The following is a 13,455-nucleotide window of genomic DNA, read 5'->3' as shown; positions in this document are numbered from 1 at the left end:
CTTTACTGTAAACCCATAAGTATCACATCTCTTTTCTGGAAGCAAAGAGGTGGAGACAGTTCTTCCAACAAAAGGTCCTGGTACAAGACCATCAGCATTCCTGCTCCTGGAATTTGCCTTTGTGATCCTGTATCTTAAAACTCTTTTCCAGACGACATGCATTTGCTGAACTGCTGTGCATTGTAGGTAAAACAGGTTTATTCAGCTATTCTGAGCACAGAAAGTAGCTGTAGAATTATCTGTTAGAAATCTCTGACATAGCTTTCCATGGAAAATTACTTTATGCAATCCACAGTAAGGGCTTTTTCTGTGCTGCCCAAGCCATAGCCCTCAGTATAACCCCCTGGCTGAAAAATAAAGTCAGCAAAAATTCACATATACAATATTATCTTATTCTTGCTCATATTGAAATTTGTTTGCTGCTGTACCTGTGCATATTTACGCAGACACCAACACATTCCTCCAGGTATTAACATACAGAGGAGAAACTGGGGAGTTCTAAAGAATTTTCACAAAAGTAAGTCTCTATTGGAAACAGAAAGGTTTTCCAGGGCTAGGTTTGAATAGAATCTTCCAGACTACAAGTCAATTTATTTTTTGCCTGTCTATGGCCATACAGCTGTGCTGCCTGCAGAGAACTCAGCAATGCCCTGGGCACAGCAGCAATTGCTGTGCTGTGCTGGTGGAAGGACAGATTTGCACTCATCAGTGCCTGTGGCCATGCAGCAGGTCAGGACAGCTGGGATGCTCTCCTCAAGTGCCCAGCAGGACAGGGCTGCCTCCATCAGCTGTGGCAGGAGACTGATGTCAATATTCTGAACCTGGCACCACGAATGGGGGGAACAACGAGTATCATCACGCAGGAGCTAGAAGTAGGTAGAAAGAGAAGCTTTGTGTGGGTGGTGAGAGAGAAAAGAGGCAGATTAAGGAGACAAGGATCAGAATCTGCAAATCACGCAAAACCAGTTCTGTGTCAGGCAGGGAATAATTAGCTTGCTCTTTTTTTACTCCAGACAAGCAGCACTGAGGTTGATTTAGAAACTCCCTTTCCAACCCCAGGTGAAACTGGACACCCCTCAGGATGTTTTGCTTTGAATTTTCAGTGCTTTTAATGCATAGTTTTGCCATTCACTGTATATTAATATGGCACTGCAGAGGGAGGGTAGGTGCTGCCTGCATTGCAAATCCAAACCTGCTGGCAAAGACACAAGGCCTTGGAGAGGGTCAGTGCCTGGGGACTTAGTTCAAGACAGTTCCAGAGACAGACACCAGCCCCAGTGACATCCAGGGTTGTTCTGTGAGTTTAAGAATGCAAGGAAGTTATTCCCAAGAAAATTTTGAGTATAAAGATTTAGTGGAACTCCTGTTACCTTACTAATTCCTTGGATTTTTCTTCCACGTGGGGCTTTTGAACTATTACATCTGTGCAGCTGTGAGGTGGGATCCAGGAACCAGACAAGAGGGAGGGAAATATCAGGAGCAAATACCTGCCATGGCAAATCACAAACTAAACCCAGCCTGCTGGCAGGTGAGCTCCCCTTTCACGGATCAATACAGACCTGTTATTTCTGCATTACTGCCTAGGGCTCTTTCTTGGTAGGATGAGGCATTTTCTGAAGCTGCAGTTACACCCCACAAGAACACTGCCAGTGCAGGCTGGAGTGTTGTGCAAACCCTACCTGCCCTTTAGGAGTTTAGCCCCTGCCACGCCATAGCCAGGCTGCTTCCATCTGTGTCCTGCTGGCTACAACACTGAGGAGGAGAGCTAGCTCTGTTCGTCAAGTTGTGAAATAACATCTCAGTGTTAGGAACCAGAAGTCCCAGAGCTACACCTTACAGAGCACATTGCCAGCATCAGATGTGCACACAGCCCTTGGCTGCTGGAGCAGCCCCATCCTGCCTGGGCACTGCTCCTGTTCCCACAGCACCATGGCAAGACAGCAGCAGCTCTTTGCTCTTTATACCTGCAGCACAACAATCCCAGTTTCTGCAGGGCTTCTTTTCAGGACGTGTGGAGTGTAGGGAAGTGTCCCAGGCATAAATAAATACTAAAGGGATTAGAGGACTTGATTATGTGATCTCTGCAGAAGTCAAAATCCAGGAGCCTTTCCACTCTGCCATGCATGCTTGGAAGGGAGGTGGAATGACTCCCTGCATGTTTTCACACACCAGAGAGGACAGAATCATCCTGCATTTAGAAAAGGCAATGACATTCAGAGCTGTTTTGAGAAAGAAACTGTTCCAGCTCAGGGAAGGGAAGAAAAAAAGAGCCAAACCAGAAAAACCCCACAGGCAGCCTTTATTCTGTCTGCACAGGACTTATTTAATAATACAGTGTCTGCAAACCATAAGTTGAAAATTTTCCCTGCCATACAGCATGCCAGACCACAGCTGCATAAAATAGAGAAAACCTGTTATAAGTGACCGGAGACATTGGAAAACTGTGGAAATATTGCCTCAGGCTGCAAGGCCCTTTCCTGTGGAAAGAATATTTTGCAATTATCTGTTCCTTGCTGACAACTACCACTCATACATTCCGGGTTTCATCAAAAAGCCTGTTCAAAACTTTGAATTGCAAGTCGAGAAAATTTTCTTGCTCATTATTCTGATTTATTCATCTCTCCCCCTTCTCTCCTACATCACACATCAGATACTGAAGAGAATGAACACTCAAAAGCATGGGAAAAAATGAATGTGCAGGAACAGGATGCCACATGTCACAGAGGCACTGTCACTGGATTCTCCACATAATAAATTTTTGACTAGCATATGTCAGCTGATGCTAGAACAATTTTGTCACTATTACATCAATACTTATTCTTTAAGCAAAGCAACACTCCATTTAATAATTTTTTTCTCAATAGCTTCTAAGACATCACGTGAATGAGCACTTATCTGTGACTGAGTATCAGAGCTGCAAAATCCTACAAAAAGCTGTAAAGTTTAAGCCTCCATGCAGTGCTCCACCCAGCCCTCCCTCCTTCCCTGGCTGCTGCCTTGAGGGCTCTAGCCCAGTACCTCCTGCAGTGAAGCTGCCCCTCTCCTGATCTGTCACCCCCAGTCACTGCTCTGTTCACAAGCTGATGTTTGTCAGCTGCTTCTGAACGGGATGGAGCCAAGAGTTTTGAGCTGCCAGCAAGGCTGCTGAGGAGCTCCTGGGCACGCCTGGCTCAGGATTGCCTGCAGTAAATAATTCCTCTGTGTCTTGGCTGCAGTCAAAATAAATGCAGAGTCCCCCCTGGGTTCCCAAGACACATCGTAAGCACCAATGTAAGCACCAATGGATTTCCTGAGAAGGTTTCTGGTGGCAGGTCACAGTGGTCAATATGGAAAGATTTCAGGGTATGACCAAAGAGAAAAAAAACCACCAAGAGGTTTAAAGGGCAGAACTATTTCCAGAGCATATCCTAGCCACTCTTTCCATGTGCTTTGCTTGTCAGATCAGAGCAGGATTAAAGCAGCAGAGTGAGAAAAAGCAGCAGGGGACCAGAGCTAATAAGAGTCTGATTAACTGGGCTGGGAGGTGATGGCTAACCTGGGAGTAACAGAGCATTTTGAAGAGTGAGAGCTGTAACAAAGCCAAAGCAGTGTCAGCACACATGGAGGTCTTCACCAGGGCAGGGAAAAGAACAAAAAAAAAAAAGTTGTGCAGAAGGTAGCAGCTGTGACACCTCATGGTGGTGGCACAACAAGCCACCCACTGCAGTATACCCTCGAGAGAGTTCTTGTGCTGCCTCAGGGACAGGTTCTCCCACTTGCAGGACAGCACCTACAGCAATATAGGGCTACACAGACAAAGAGGAAATGTCATTTGACAGCAATGTATGTCAGCAAAATCTGACTAAAGTTTCTGTTTTCACAAGTCTGTTGCTATACGGTGTAGATTTGCAGAATTCTTTAATTTGTCATTATTTTGAAGCCCAGTTCTGTCCTCCATCCTACTTGCTGTCAGCCTGGCATGCTCCTGTGAGCCAGACTTCTGATGGAGCTGCAGTGGAGCCCCAGACCTGGGGCAGTGCTCCCCATCACCAACACAGAGCAGTGCTTCACACCAGGGCAGCAGCAGCATTTGTAACATCTGAAATCTTTCAAACACTTCAGCAAGGAACAGCCTTGTACCCTTCATCAGAAACTGAAACACAAGCCCGCAAAGAAATCACAAAGACCTAGAGATTTTGATTGAAAGGGTTAAAAAAGGGAACACTCACTAGTGTGGGCTGCCAAAGGGGTGAGCTCCTGCCCCAGTTCAGGAGCTGCCAGGAGCAGCCTGGCTGTTGCCCAGCAATAAAACATCTCAAAGCCCAGACCCCTTCCACCAGCTCTTCACTTATCTCCTCCCAGCAAACCTCCACCCACAGATCTGCCCTTATCCAGCTAATTCACAGGTCACACTCAGTCCATGCCCCAGCCAGCCCCAGCACAGAGCTGGGCCACCACTGTCCTGCTTCCTGAGAGAAGAGGGAAACCTCCTGCTTTCTCAGGCAAGGCAGGCTCCTGGCAAAGCAGCAGGAGCAGGGAAAATTCAGAGTAACACAGATGTGAGGAAATCTCTTACACAGCAGAGTCACAGGCAGCTCCAGACCACAGGGACAGTTTGCAGCAGCACCAGCAGCCAAGCAGCTCTGGGCTACACAGCCCAGGGAAAGTTGAGCCCAAACAGAGAGGAAAACAGACTTGCTGGTAGCACAAGAAAATCCACACAGCCTCTTCCAGCCCATGGGGGAGGGAGCCCTGAGAAGCTGCACAGCTCAGGGCCAGATGGAGAGGTGGAGCAGTGGGGAGGGACAGTTAATCAGTAAATAACACCAGGATTTTTGGCCGTGCAAATGGATGAGAGCAAGGAAAAAAGTGATGCTGTGCCACACTGATGCTGGGGCAGAACTAGAAGTTTTCCAAGCCCACCAGAAGGAAGGAAGCAGTTTTAACTACTTTTCTCTAAAACTACAGTGGTGGCTGTAGGAAACAGCACAGTCTGCTGGGAATAAGCAGTTAAGCAAGGAAATAACCACATAGGAGGCGAAAGGAAAGTCCTGTAGTTCAGCATGCTAGACCAGGCCAAACAGCAGCTGTTCTGGAGCACTAGGAGCCAGAGCGTGGAAGAAGGTAATTGCATCTTCTGGTTGCTTGAAATTATATGTGATCAGATTTGAAGATCCATTAATTTCCTCCTGACCTATTTTTTTTTATCCAAGGAAAGGGTGGTTTTGCCTTCCTATTCAGAGCTGGCTAATTCAGAGAACACCTGTGAAGAGTCCAAAGAAATCTCCCCATCTGCAAAGGCACTTGTGCAGGCTCCTAGACTGGAACAAGGGTTGTGCAAAAATGGTGCAGAAAGTCCTCAGCAGCAGCAGCTGGCAGGTGCCAGGTATATAGGAAGGGAGAGCTCCATCCTTCTCATGGTTTCTGCACATGGAAAGAATAAAAACCCCATGCTCAGCATGAATCATTTAAAACTGGTGCTGGAAAGCCCGAGACAAAACAGATGAAATCAGCTGGCAGTGGACGAGGCAACCAAACATCTGCTTGTACCCTTGTGGTGTGCAAAAACAGGGCTGCATGTCCTAACATCTTAGTGGTGTGGAACTAGAGCAAAACCACATGGTGGACAGTTAAATGGAGAAATTTAAATGTATCTGTGCCTCTTGTTGTGTACAGGAGTAATCTATAAGTCCCTAGCAATTAAGGAAAACACACTTGAATTAAAGAGCCATTTTGGTTATAATTTTAAATTGCAGGTTTAATTGAGAGATAAGTGCTGACCTTCACTCTGCATCTCACTGTGCCTGCTTGATCTGAGATGAGCCTGATGCTTTATTTCACACTTATACATGGTCATGGCCAAGGCAAACCTGGGGGGTTGCTATCACTGGCTGAACCAGGTGGTCCAGAGGGAGAAGGTCCCTTGGTGGGATCTCAGCACTGCCCAAACCAGTTCACCTCTCCTCCCTGCCCAGGCAGATACAGGGACTGCCTTCCTCGTGGCTGTTTTGATATGATCAGGCAATAAATTATTTTGAAGCCATTGCAAGGGTGGCTGTGATCAAAGGTGACTGGGAACGCTGCTGGTGGGAGCAGCCATCAGCAGTTTGCATGACCCAGGGATGGTGTAGACTAGGGAGGAGATGAAGAAGATCCCGTAGCACCTCCTGTGGTCTATTGTTCAGGACTTCAAAGAGCCCAGGATCTGTAGCCATGGCTAATAGCTGTTATCTCCCGGAAGCTGTAATTAGGAACTGAAGGAGACTCAGAGACAGTGACTATAAAGAGCCAATAAAGCTACATCTTTTCTGCTTCATTTACTTGATTACTCCTGTTTTCATTATATCTACCCCTCTAGGGTGTGACTTTTAATCCTCCAAGCTGATCTACCCCTGTGAATATTCACTGTCAATAACACACATATTGCTGCTGTCTGAATATCCTGAAGCTGCTATCAGTCATACATTAATCTGACATGCAGCTTCTTGGGTTCCATCTAAATTGCAAGTACAAAATGCACAAAATGTAAATAACTGGGAGAAGAAAATGCTAAAGTCAGTAAAAGATGATTTACAGTTTGCCAGTTCAGCATCATATTAATTTTGCAGAGCTGGATTTCAGAGTAGTAACTCATCAAGGCAGCATTTGTTTAAAGTCCACATTTTACTTATGCAAGAACCTATAAATTTCACACATATGTTGAGCAAAGGGATGTGGAAACAGTGAGTAGGACTGGCAGTGCATCTCCCCAGCGTGTGCCAAGAGGAGGTAAATGTCCAGGGGAGCTCACAAAGATGACTCCTGCATATCGTCCCCGCAGCTACTGGCATTTGGTTCAAGGAATTCCTAATTCTGGGGTTGTGTTGGAATTAGTGACCACCCGGTATTTTCTTCTGTTGATACAATGAATCATTTTTTGGAATCCGTGTAAAATTTTAGTAGCCTCTCTGCCAGGCAACAAAGAGTTTCATAACTTAACTACAAAATTTGTAAACGAGTTTTTCCTCATTTGTTGTGGTGAACATATTTCTGTCAGTTTCACCTGATGCCCCCAAACCCGGTTTGACAAGAGGCAGAGATAACCACTCCCTGTTTGTCACAGTGTTCAGGCTTTAGCAGACTTCATTGATTTTGCAATCTCTAGAGCTGCCCAAACCCCTTGTCCCATCCACAGAGCAGGGCTGTGCCATGGCCCAGGACACAGCTGATGTGAAGGGAGAGCTGTGACGTGTCTCCAGGGCTCTGGGTGACACACAGCTGCAGAATTTGCTGATGGCTCGGCAGGAGCAGCTGCCGCGGCACTCCCAGGCTGCTCAGCTCAGCGCTGCTCGGGCTGCACGCACCGACCGAGCCAGCCCCGTCCCCTCGGAGTGCTGAGCCAACTCCAGCCCTGTGCCTGGAGCTGCTCCTGGGACTGGCAGGGCAGCCAAGGGGTCCCTGGGCAGGACAGGGGCTGGCTGTTGGCACAGCGCGGTGCCCTGCGTGCGGGGCAGGCTGAGAACCGCAGGGTGTTCCCCGGAGCAGGGACATCACTCATCGCTGTTTTACACCTCACTTTGCTCATATTTGTTCTTCTGCAATGAGAGAGGCAAGAAAACTTGTCATCAGCTGGTGGGGAGAAACAATAGCTGTGCTCACGCTGTCACCACCCCGCAGGGGCTGAATCACCGTCACAAGGCGAATTAGCCTCTCGCCTGTTGCTCAGCTCCTTCATCACGGTGACTCATTCTGGAACGGGGACGGGAGAGAAAGGCGGATGCTACAGCCTCCTCCCCCTATAGCAAACCGTGAACCAAACAGGAATCTGTGGCTGGGGTCACCTCGGGGCAGGGGACACGAGCAGGGCTGGTGAGGAGAGCCCTGGAGGCAGCGAGGGCTCGGAGGGCAGCGGCAGAGCTCAGGGCAGGGAGCGCAGCAGCCCCGGCTCCGGGAGCGCCGATTGCTGCTGCTCCTGAAGCCCCTCGGGGCTTGGCTTCCTCCTTGCTAACCCATCAGCCCAAACAGGGCACGAGAGCTCGTCTTTCCTTGCTCAGCAAAGGTTCCCCATAATCAGAAACATTTCTGCTGCCTTTCCTCGATGGAGGAATGGAGATTGTCAGATTTCAGTAGCCGGGGTCAGCAGAGCACCAGAGCCTGAGGGATGCTCCGGTCTGCAGACCACTTCAGCAGATTTAAATGGGCTGTAGGCGCCCACGAGGAGAAATTAAATCAGTCTTGGTCTAACACACCTCTCGCAGCTCATTTTGGAGAACAGACAGGTCAGTGAGCCTCTGACCCGAAGGTTTGCAAGCCCCGTGTGTACCTTCGGGCCGTGGGCGCCCGGGCTGGACCCCAAACTGAGCCGGGCACGTCATCCCTGGGCACATCCATCCTCCCACAGAGCCGGAGAGGCGGCATCTCACCTGCCGCGTGATGCATTGTAAAGCGAGCGCTGGTGATTTCAAGTTAAGGAAGCTCAAAACAGCCTGCAAACGTGTCTCCAGGAAAAGGGTACCATATGCGCTGCCGAGCAGGGCGGCTCTCGCCGCCGCAGTGAGGCTTCTCTCCTTACTCATCGGCGGTGAGACGCCCTGCCAGGCTGCTGGCGAAGAGACGACGCGTTACCGAGATTAGACACAAAATGTATTTTACAGGAGGGCTAAAACTAGTGTGAGGGTAATGAATTTTACAGCATGCTGCCTTTTGGAACATGCTGGATGGCAATTCCGCCTTCCTCTGGCTCTGCCGTTGCCAAGGGATCCCCGAGATGGAGCTGCTGCAGGGACTGTGTGAGCACCTGGCCAGCCCCAGGGTTCAGGTGAGCAAAGGCGCCTCTTGCAACAGGGTGAGGAGGATGCAGCCTTCTCTGCCCTGTTTTGAGGGGCAGCAGCACCTCCTCTCCCTGCTTCCCCAATGGCACTCGGACAGGAAAACCCCAAAACCCAACCCATGGGCGCTTGCTGAGTGGATCACTCTGGCAGACAAATTCACACTGGCTTGACTCTTCATATCTGTGTCTCTCCTTTTTTGCTGCTTGCCTCTCTGGTCCCCACAGCCACTCCTCCCCCGGGTTTCCTCACCTCCATCTCCACCCACAGCACAGCTCTGCAGTCCATGCCATCCCTTGTGGAGGCTCACAGGAGAGTCACCAAATGGCCTTTCCTGAGCACACGGAGCTGATGGAGGCAGCAGGCAACATAAGCTGCTATGGGATAATTAATTGTTGAGGCAAGAATTATCTCACTGCTAACAAAAATGTTCAGGCAATTAAGCTTTAAGACACATTGGAGATACTAGCAGTGATTATAATTGTCAGACAAATATTTTGTGGCAATAAATAAATAACACATGAACACAGATTTTTACTAGGCTTTTTAAGCTTGGAGGAAAAGGTCTTTTTTTTTTCCCTACAAGCTTTCTCTCAGCAAAGGCAGTCAGTAAACCCCATGTAAAAGCCTTTGCTGGGAAGGAGAATCTCTTCAGCCTGGAATAGGGGCTGCAATGCAGACCCTGTGAGAGGTCTGTGAGACCTTGCTGTGAGAGGAGGGCTCGAGGTGCTTCATCCATGCAGGTTCACTGTGATCAGCCCTGTGGGGAACCACAGAGGGTCTGGGAGCTCCCTGAGCACCTATAAGGTGAGTGAATATAATGACCTTTTCACCTCACTCTGCACAGCACAGCTGTTGCTGCAGCGAACAGCTCAATGGCAAAGACTGCCAGGCAAGCAAGGAATGCTACAGCAGAATAACAGGTACCACTGGAAAAGCCCACAGCATGGTCCAGCTAATGTGCCATGAGCTGCAGAGCCATCCTGTGCCCTCTCAGAACATTTTCGGAGGCACCCAGAGCAGGGAGAAGCTCTCTGTGGCATTGCCAGCATCACTGCAATGCTCCATCAGGGAATAGCACATTGGTGAGGCCACCTGCCCCCGCTCCCCTGGGGATTAATGGCACCCACACATGCTGGTGAATCATTAAGCCCAGGAGGAGCAGCTCTCCTGCAGTAATTGACATCCCCCTGCACAGCGATGTCTGCAAATAGTACTGACAGCCTTCACCTTGGGAAGCCTCAGAGTGCCACAGTTAGAACGTGTTTGTGTCCCTCCTGACCCTGGGCAGCCTTCAGCAGCTCTGGTAGCAAATTTTAATCCCAATAAATGATGGGCTTGATTAGAAACATTATAAACACACTGATAAGTAAGCACAAATGACAGGGCTATACCAGAGGGTTATGTTGATATTACAAAGTGATGCTGGAGCTGGAGACATGGTGCTGGGGACAGTGGGTTCCCAGACAGGACATCACTGGTACCCATTGGTGCACCCTGAGAGGTACATCCCTGTTTTGGGATGCTTTTCCAAAACTATTCATTGACAGTTTTTCCAATTTATTTCTAGTACAAGCAAAATACAATGTGTTTTACACAAAAGATGGCTCCCACAGTTTACAGCTGCTGCAAGGATCTGTAAGCCTTTGAGTGCTAAGGGGCACATAATCAGCATTTCTGAAGGTTGGGAGCAGTCTTGGATGGTGCAGAAGCCTTGGTGAAGGTGGCAGGAGTCTGAGCAGGGAGCTCAGGAGAGCCTGAGATGCCCAAGCTGCAGCACAGGGAGGAGGCTCACAGCAGGGTGAGAGGCAGAGGAAAGACAAGGAGGGCTACAAATCAGAGGATGAGGGATGTCTGGGGACCTGCACAGTCACTGCCTGCTGCAGGGCTGGAAGGTGCTGCAAACCCCATGGGGCCCAGACACACCTGAGCAGCTGTCTCTGGGGACACCAGGAGCCATCACAGCCCTGAGACACTCGGTGCTCAAACACCTCCATCATGGTTTAGGACACTGGGGAGCACAGGACATGTCTGATGGCAGTGCTGTGCCCAGGGGCTGAGCTGTGGGTCCCCACCTTGGTGCTGCTCTGTGTCCTCCCCAAACACAGCACATCCACAGAAAGGCAGCAGTATATGGCACACAGGTAAGACATTCCCTCCCTGAAGTGCTCCATGACTGCAGCCCAGTCAGGCTTCCCCTCACCTTCCAGATGTTACATGACCTCTGGAGCAACACTGCACACCAAAACTGCTGCTTCTGTCCCCAGTTGACAGGGAAGGGTTCTCCCATCTGGCACTTGTCTGCGTCCCCCAGCTGTAACAGTCAGTTTAATTAAAAACCCACCTCTCCTTAAAAACCAGGCACATCAGGAACTCCTTCTGGCAGAGGGGAGCAAGTTGGGCAGATCTCTGTGCTCCCCAGGAAAGACAAGAAGCTCTGCTTGCCTCAGGAATGGGAAAGGGAGCACGGCAGGCACCAAGTCCAGGCCTACAGGAGCAGATCCCCCACACTGAGGATCTCTGGGAAGTCCAGCCTCTCCATCACCCACCTCTGGGGTCACTTCCCAAAAAAAGATGAAAGATCTCCAGAATAGTATCTGGGATTCTTAGTTGCTTCCCTGGGCCTGCTCAGGACTCATACAAACCTCTCTCCACAAGTAAAGGGCTGCAGATCTGCTCCTTGGGACCAGGAGGCTGATGCTGCCAGCTGACTGCTTTGGCTGGAGCTGCGAGGAGGGAAAAGCCACCAAACCCTCTGTGACTCACACCAAAACCATGCTGTCTGCATTTCCAGCCAGGCCTGTAATCAGGCTGCAAAAGGGCTGATCCTGAAAGGGTAGGAGGGTGACAGATCTGCCTGTCAGAGGGGTCCCAGCCCAAGCTGGGGGACCCACAGGTTGCTCCCAAGTGCGTAGACCCACAGACTGGGCGGAGCATCTCCAAGCAGCCGTGCCTGAATTTCCTCCTGGATGCTCAGGGACTGCTGCAGAAGCTTCAGTAGGTGTTGCCCCTGACAGCACTCATACTTCCGACAAAATTAGGTCTTTTAAGGAATGTGATGCTTTAAAAATTCTGCTGTGGGGGTGCAGTGTGTACAGTTACAGCTGAAGACACATCCACCACCTGGTTACCAGCTGGCTAAAATCCAGCCCTGCCTGTTTGCTGTCAGAAATCCTCTAAAACAGTTGTGACAGAGCTAATAGCAGCATTGCCAAAGCAAAATCCCTGTCTGCCCTCTGCTCCCCACTGCAGTGCCTCAGGAGCTCCCATGTGCTCCCCGACCACACGTGGGATCAAAGCTGCCAGCTCAGCTCACAGTGCTGCCGAGAGGGGAGCCTAAAGAATGTTTCAGCCAAGCCCTAAAAAAATTTCATCTGCTTTCATCCTCACTGCAGTCTAACAGACATCCACAGGGCACTAGGTAATTCCTGGTGGATTCCCTTTCTCTCTGCTGTATCAAGCCATAATGAATCCTGTCAAAAAGCACATTTAAAAGAGCTGGGAGATCCTGGCAGTCCCATCTCCATGGCCGGGAGCTGGATGCCTGGGAGGGAGGCAGTGCCAGAGTAATGTTTTCCAGGAGCAGGAGCTCAGCCTGGTGGGCATCCCCTGGAGATGCCAGGCTGTATCATATGTCCTGCCTCCTCAGAGACCTGGCTATCAGCTTGGCTGGGAATTTGGGTGCATTTTTTCCATTTCTGGGATGGAATTTGCCTGCCTGGCCTTTCTTTTAAAGGAATTACACATGAGAGGAAACAGCAGTCAGAAGATGCAGTCCTCCAGGGCCCCAGCATTTCCTTGGAAGAGGCATAAAAAATGCCTGATGTTATTCTCAGACATCAGGACATCTGCCTGCTCCTGCCTCCCCAGTGTGACCCCTGTATGTGCCAGGTCACACCACTGAGCCCACCTAGGGCCACCTACAGCAGCCTTTGCTCACAAGGAGCAGCATTAGCAGCAAACTCTCCATTCCAGGGAAGGACAGAGCAGCAAAGCAAAGCCCCAGCGCTGCTGGGCAGAGCTGTGTGCAAGTGGGCACCCAGAGCCAGGCCAGCTCCTGCACACAGACCTTGGGGCAATGTGAGAAGCCCTGGCATGAGCCTTTGCTGGGAACAGAGCTAGTGACCCTCAGGGCCATGTGGGACACATGGCATTCGGACAGGATATGTGTCCTGGGAGGGCATCACAGCCCAGACACTGGTACATGAGCCCTTCTGCTCAGCACAGCTCGAGAGTGGCTACCTCCAGAGGAAACCCCCCAAATTTAATGTTGCTGCTGCTTCACACTCCACATGGAGGAATTTCTGAAGGATTTTGGCCTGTGTTTCTGTTATGGTACAAACCAGAGAATAACTGCAGCAGGTCAGAAAGTCACAAAGGCATCTGTGTGCAGGATGCTGCCGTGAGAGAGGCCGGGAGCAAGGATTGTGGCCCACGGTCTGGGTGCAGCAGCCAGGGCCACAAAGGGCCTTTCAGGGTGGTGCCTGGGGCTCAGCCCCATGGTGTGGTACCAGCCCGTGCCTGGCCAGCAGCACCAGTGAGTGCCTCAGCTCTGTCTGTGCTTTGTGCCAGCACTGAATCGTCTCTGGCAGATGCATCGCCCCTTGTTCTCATCTGCCAGGGCTGAAAGGGACCTTTTCAGGGCCCGGGGATGATTGTTCACCTCTGC

The sequence above is a fragment of the Lichenostomus cassidix genome, chromosome 9 (genome assembly GCF_008360975.1).
Source record: "Lichenostomus cassidix isolate B80296 chromosome 9, HeHo_3.0, whole genome shotgun sequence".
Lineage (NCBI taxonomy): Eukaryota > Metazoa > Chordata > Aves > Passeriformes > Meliphagidae > Lichenostomus > Lichenostomus cassidix.
Note: the sequence above shows the minus strand (reverse complement) of the source record.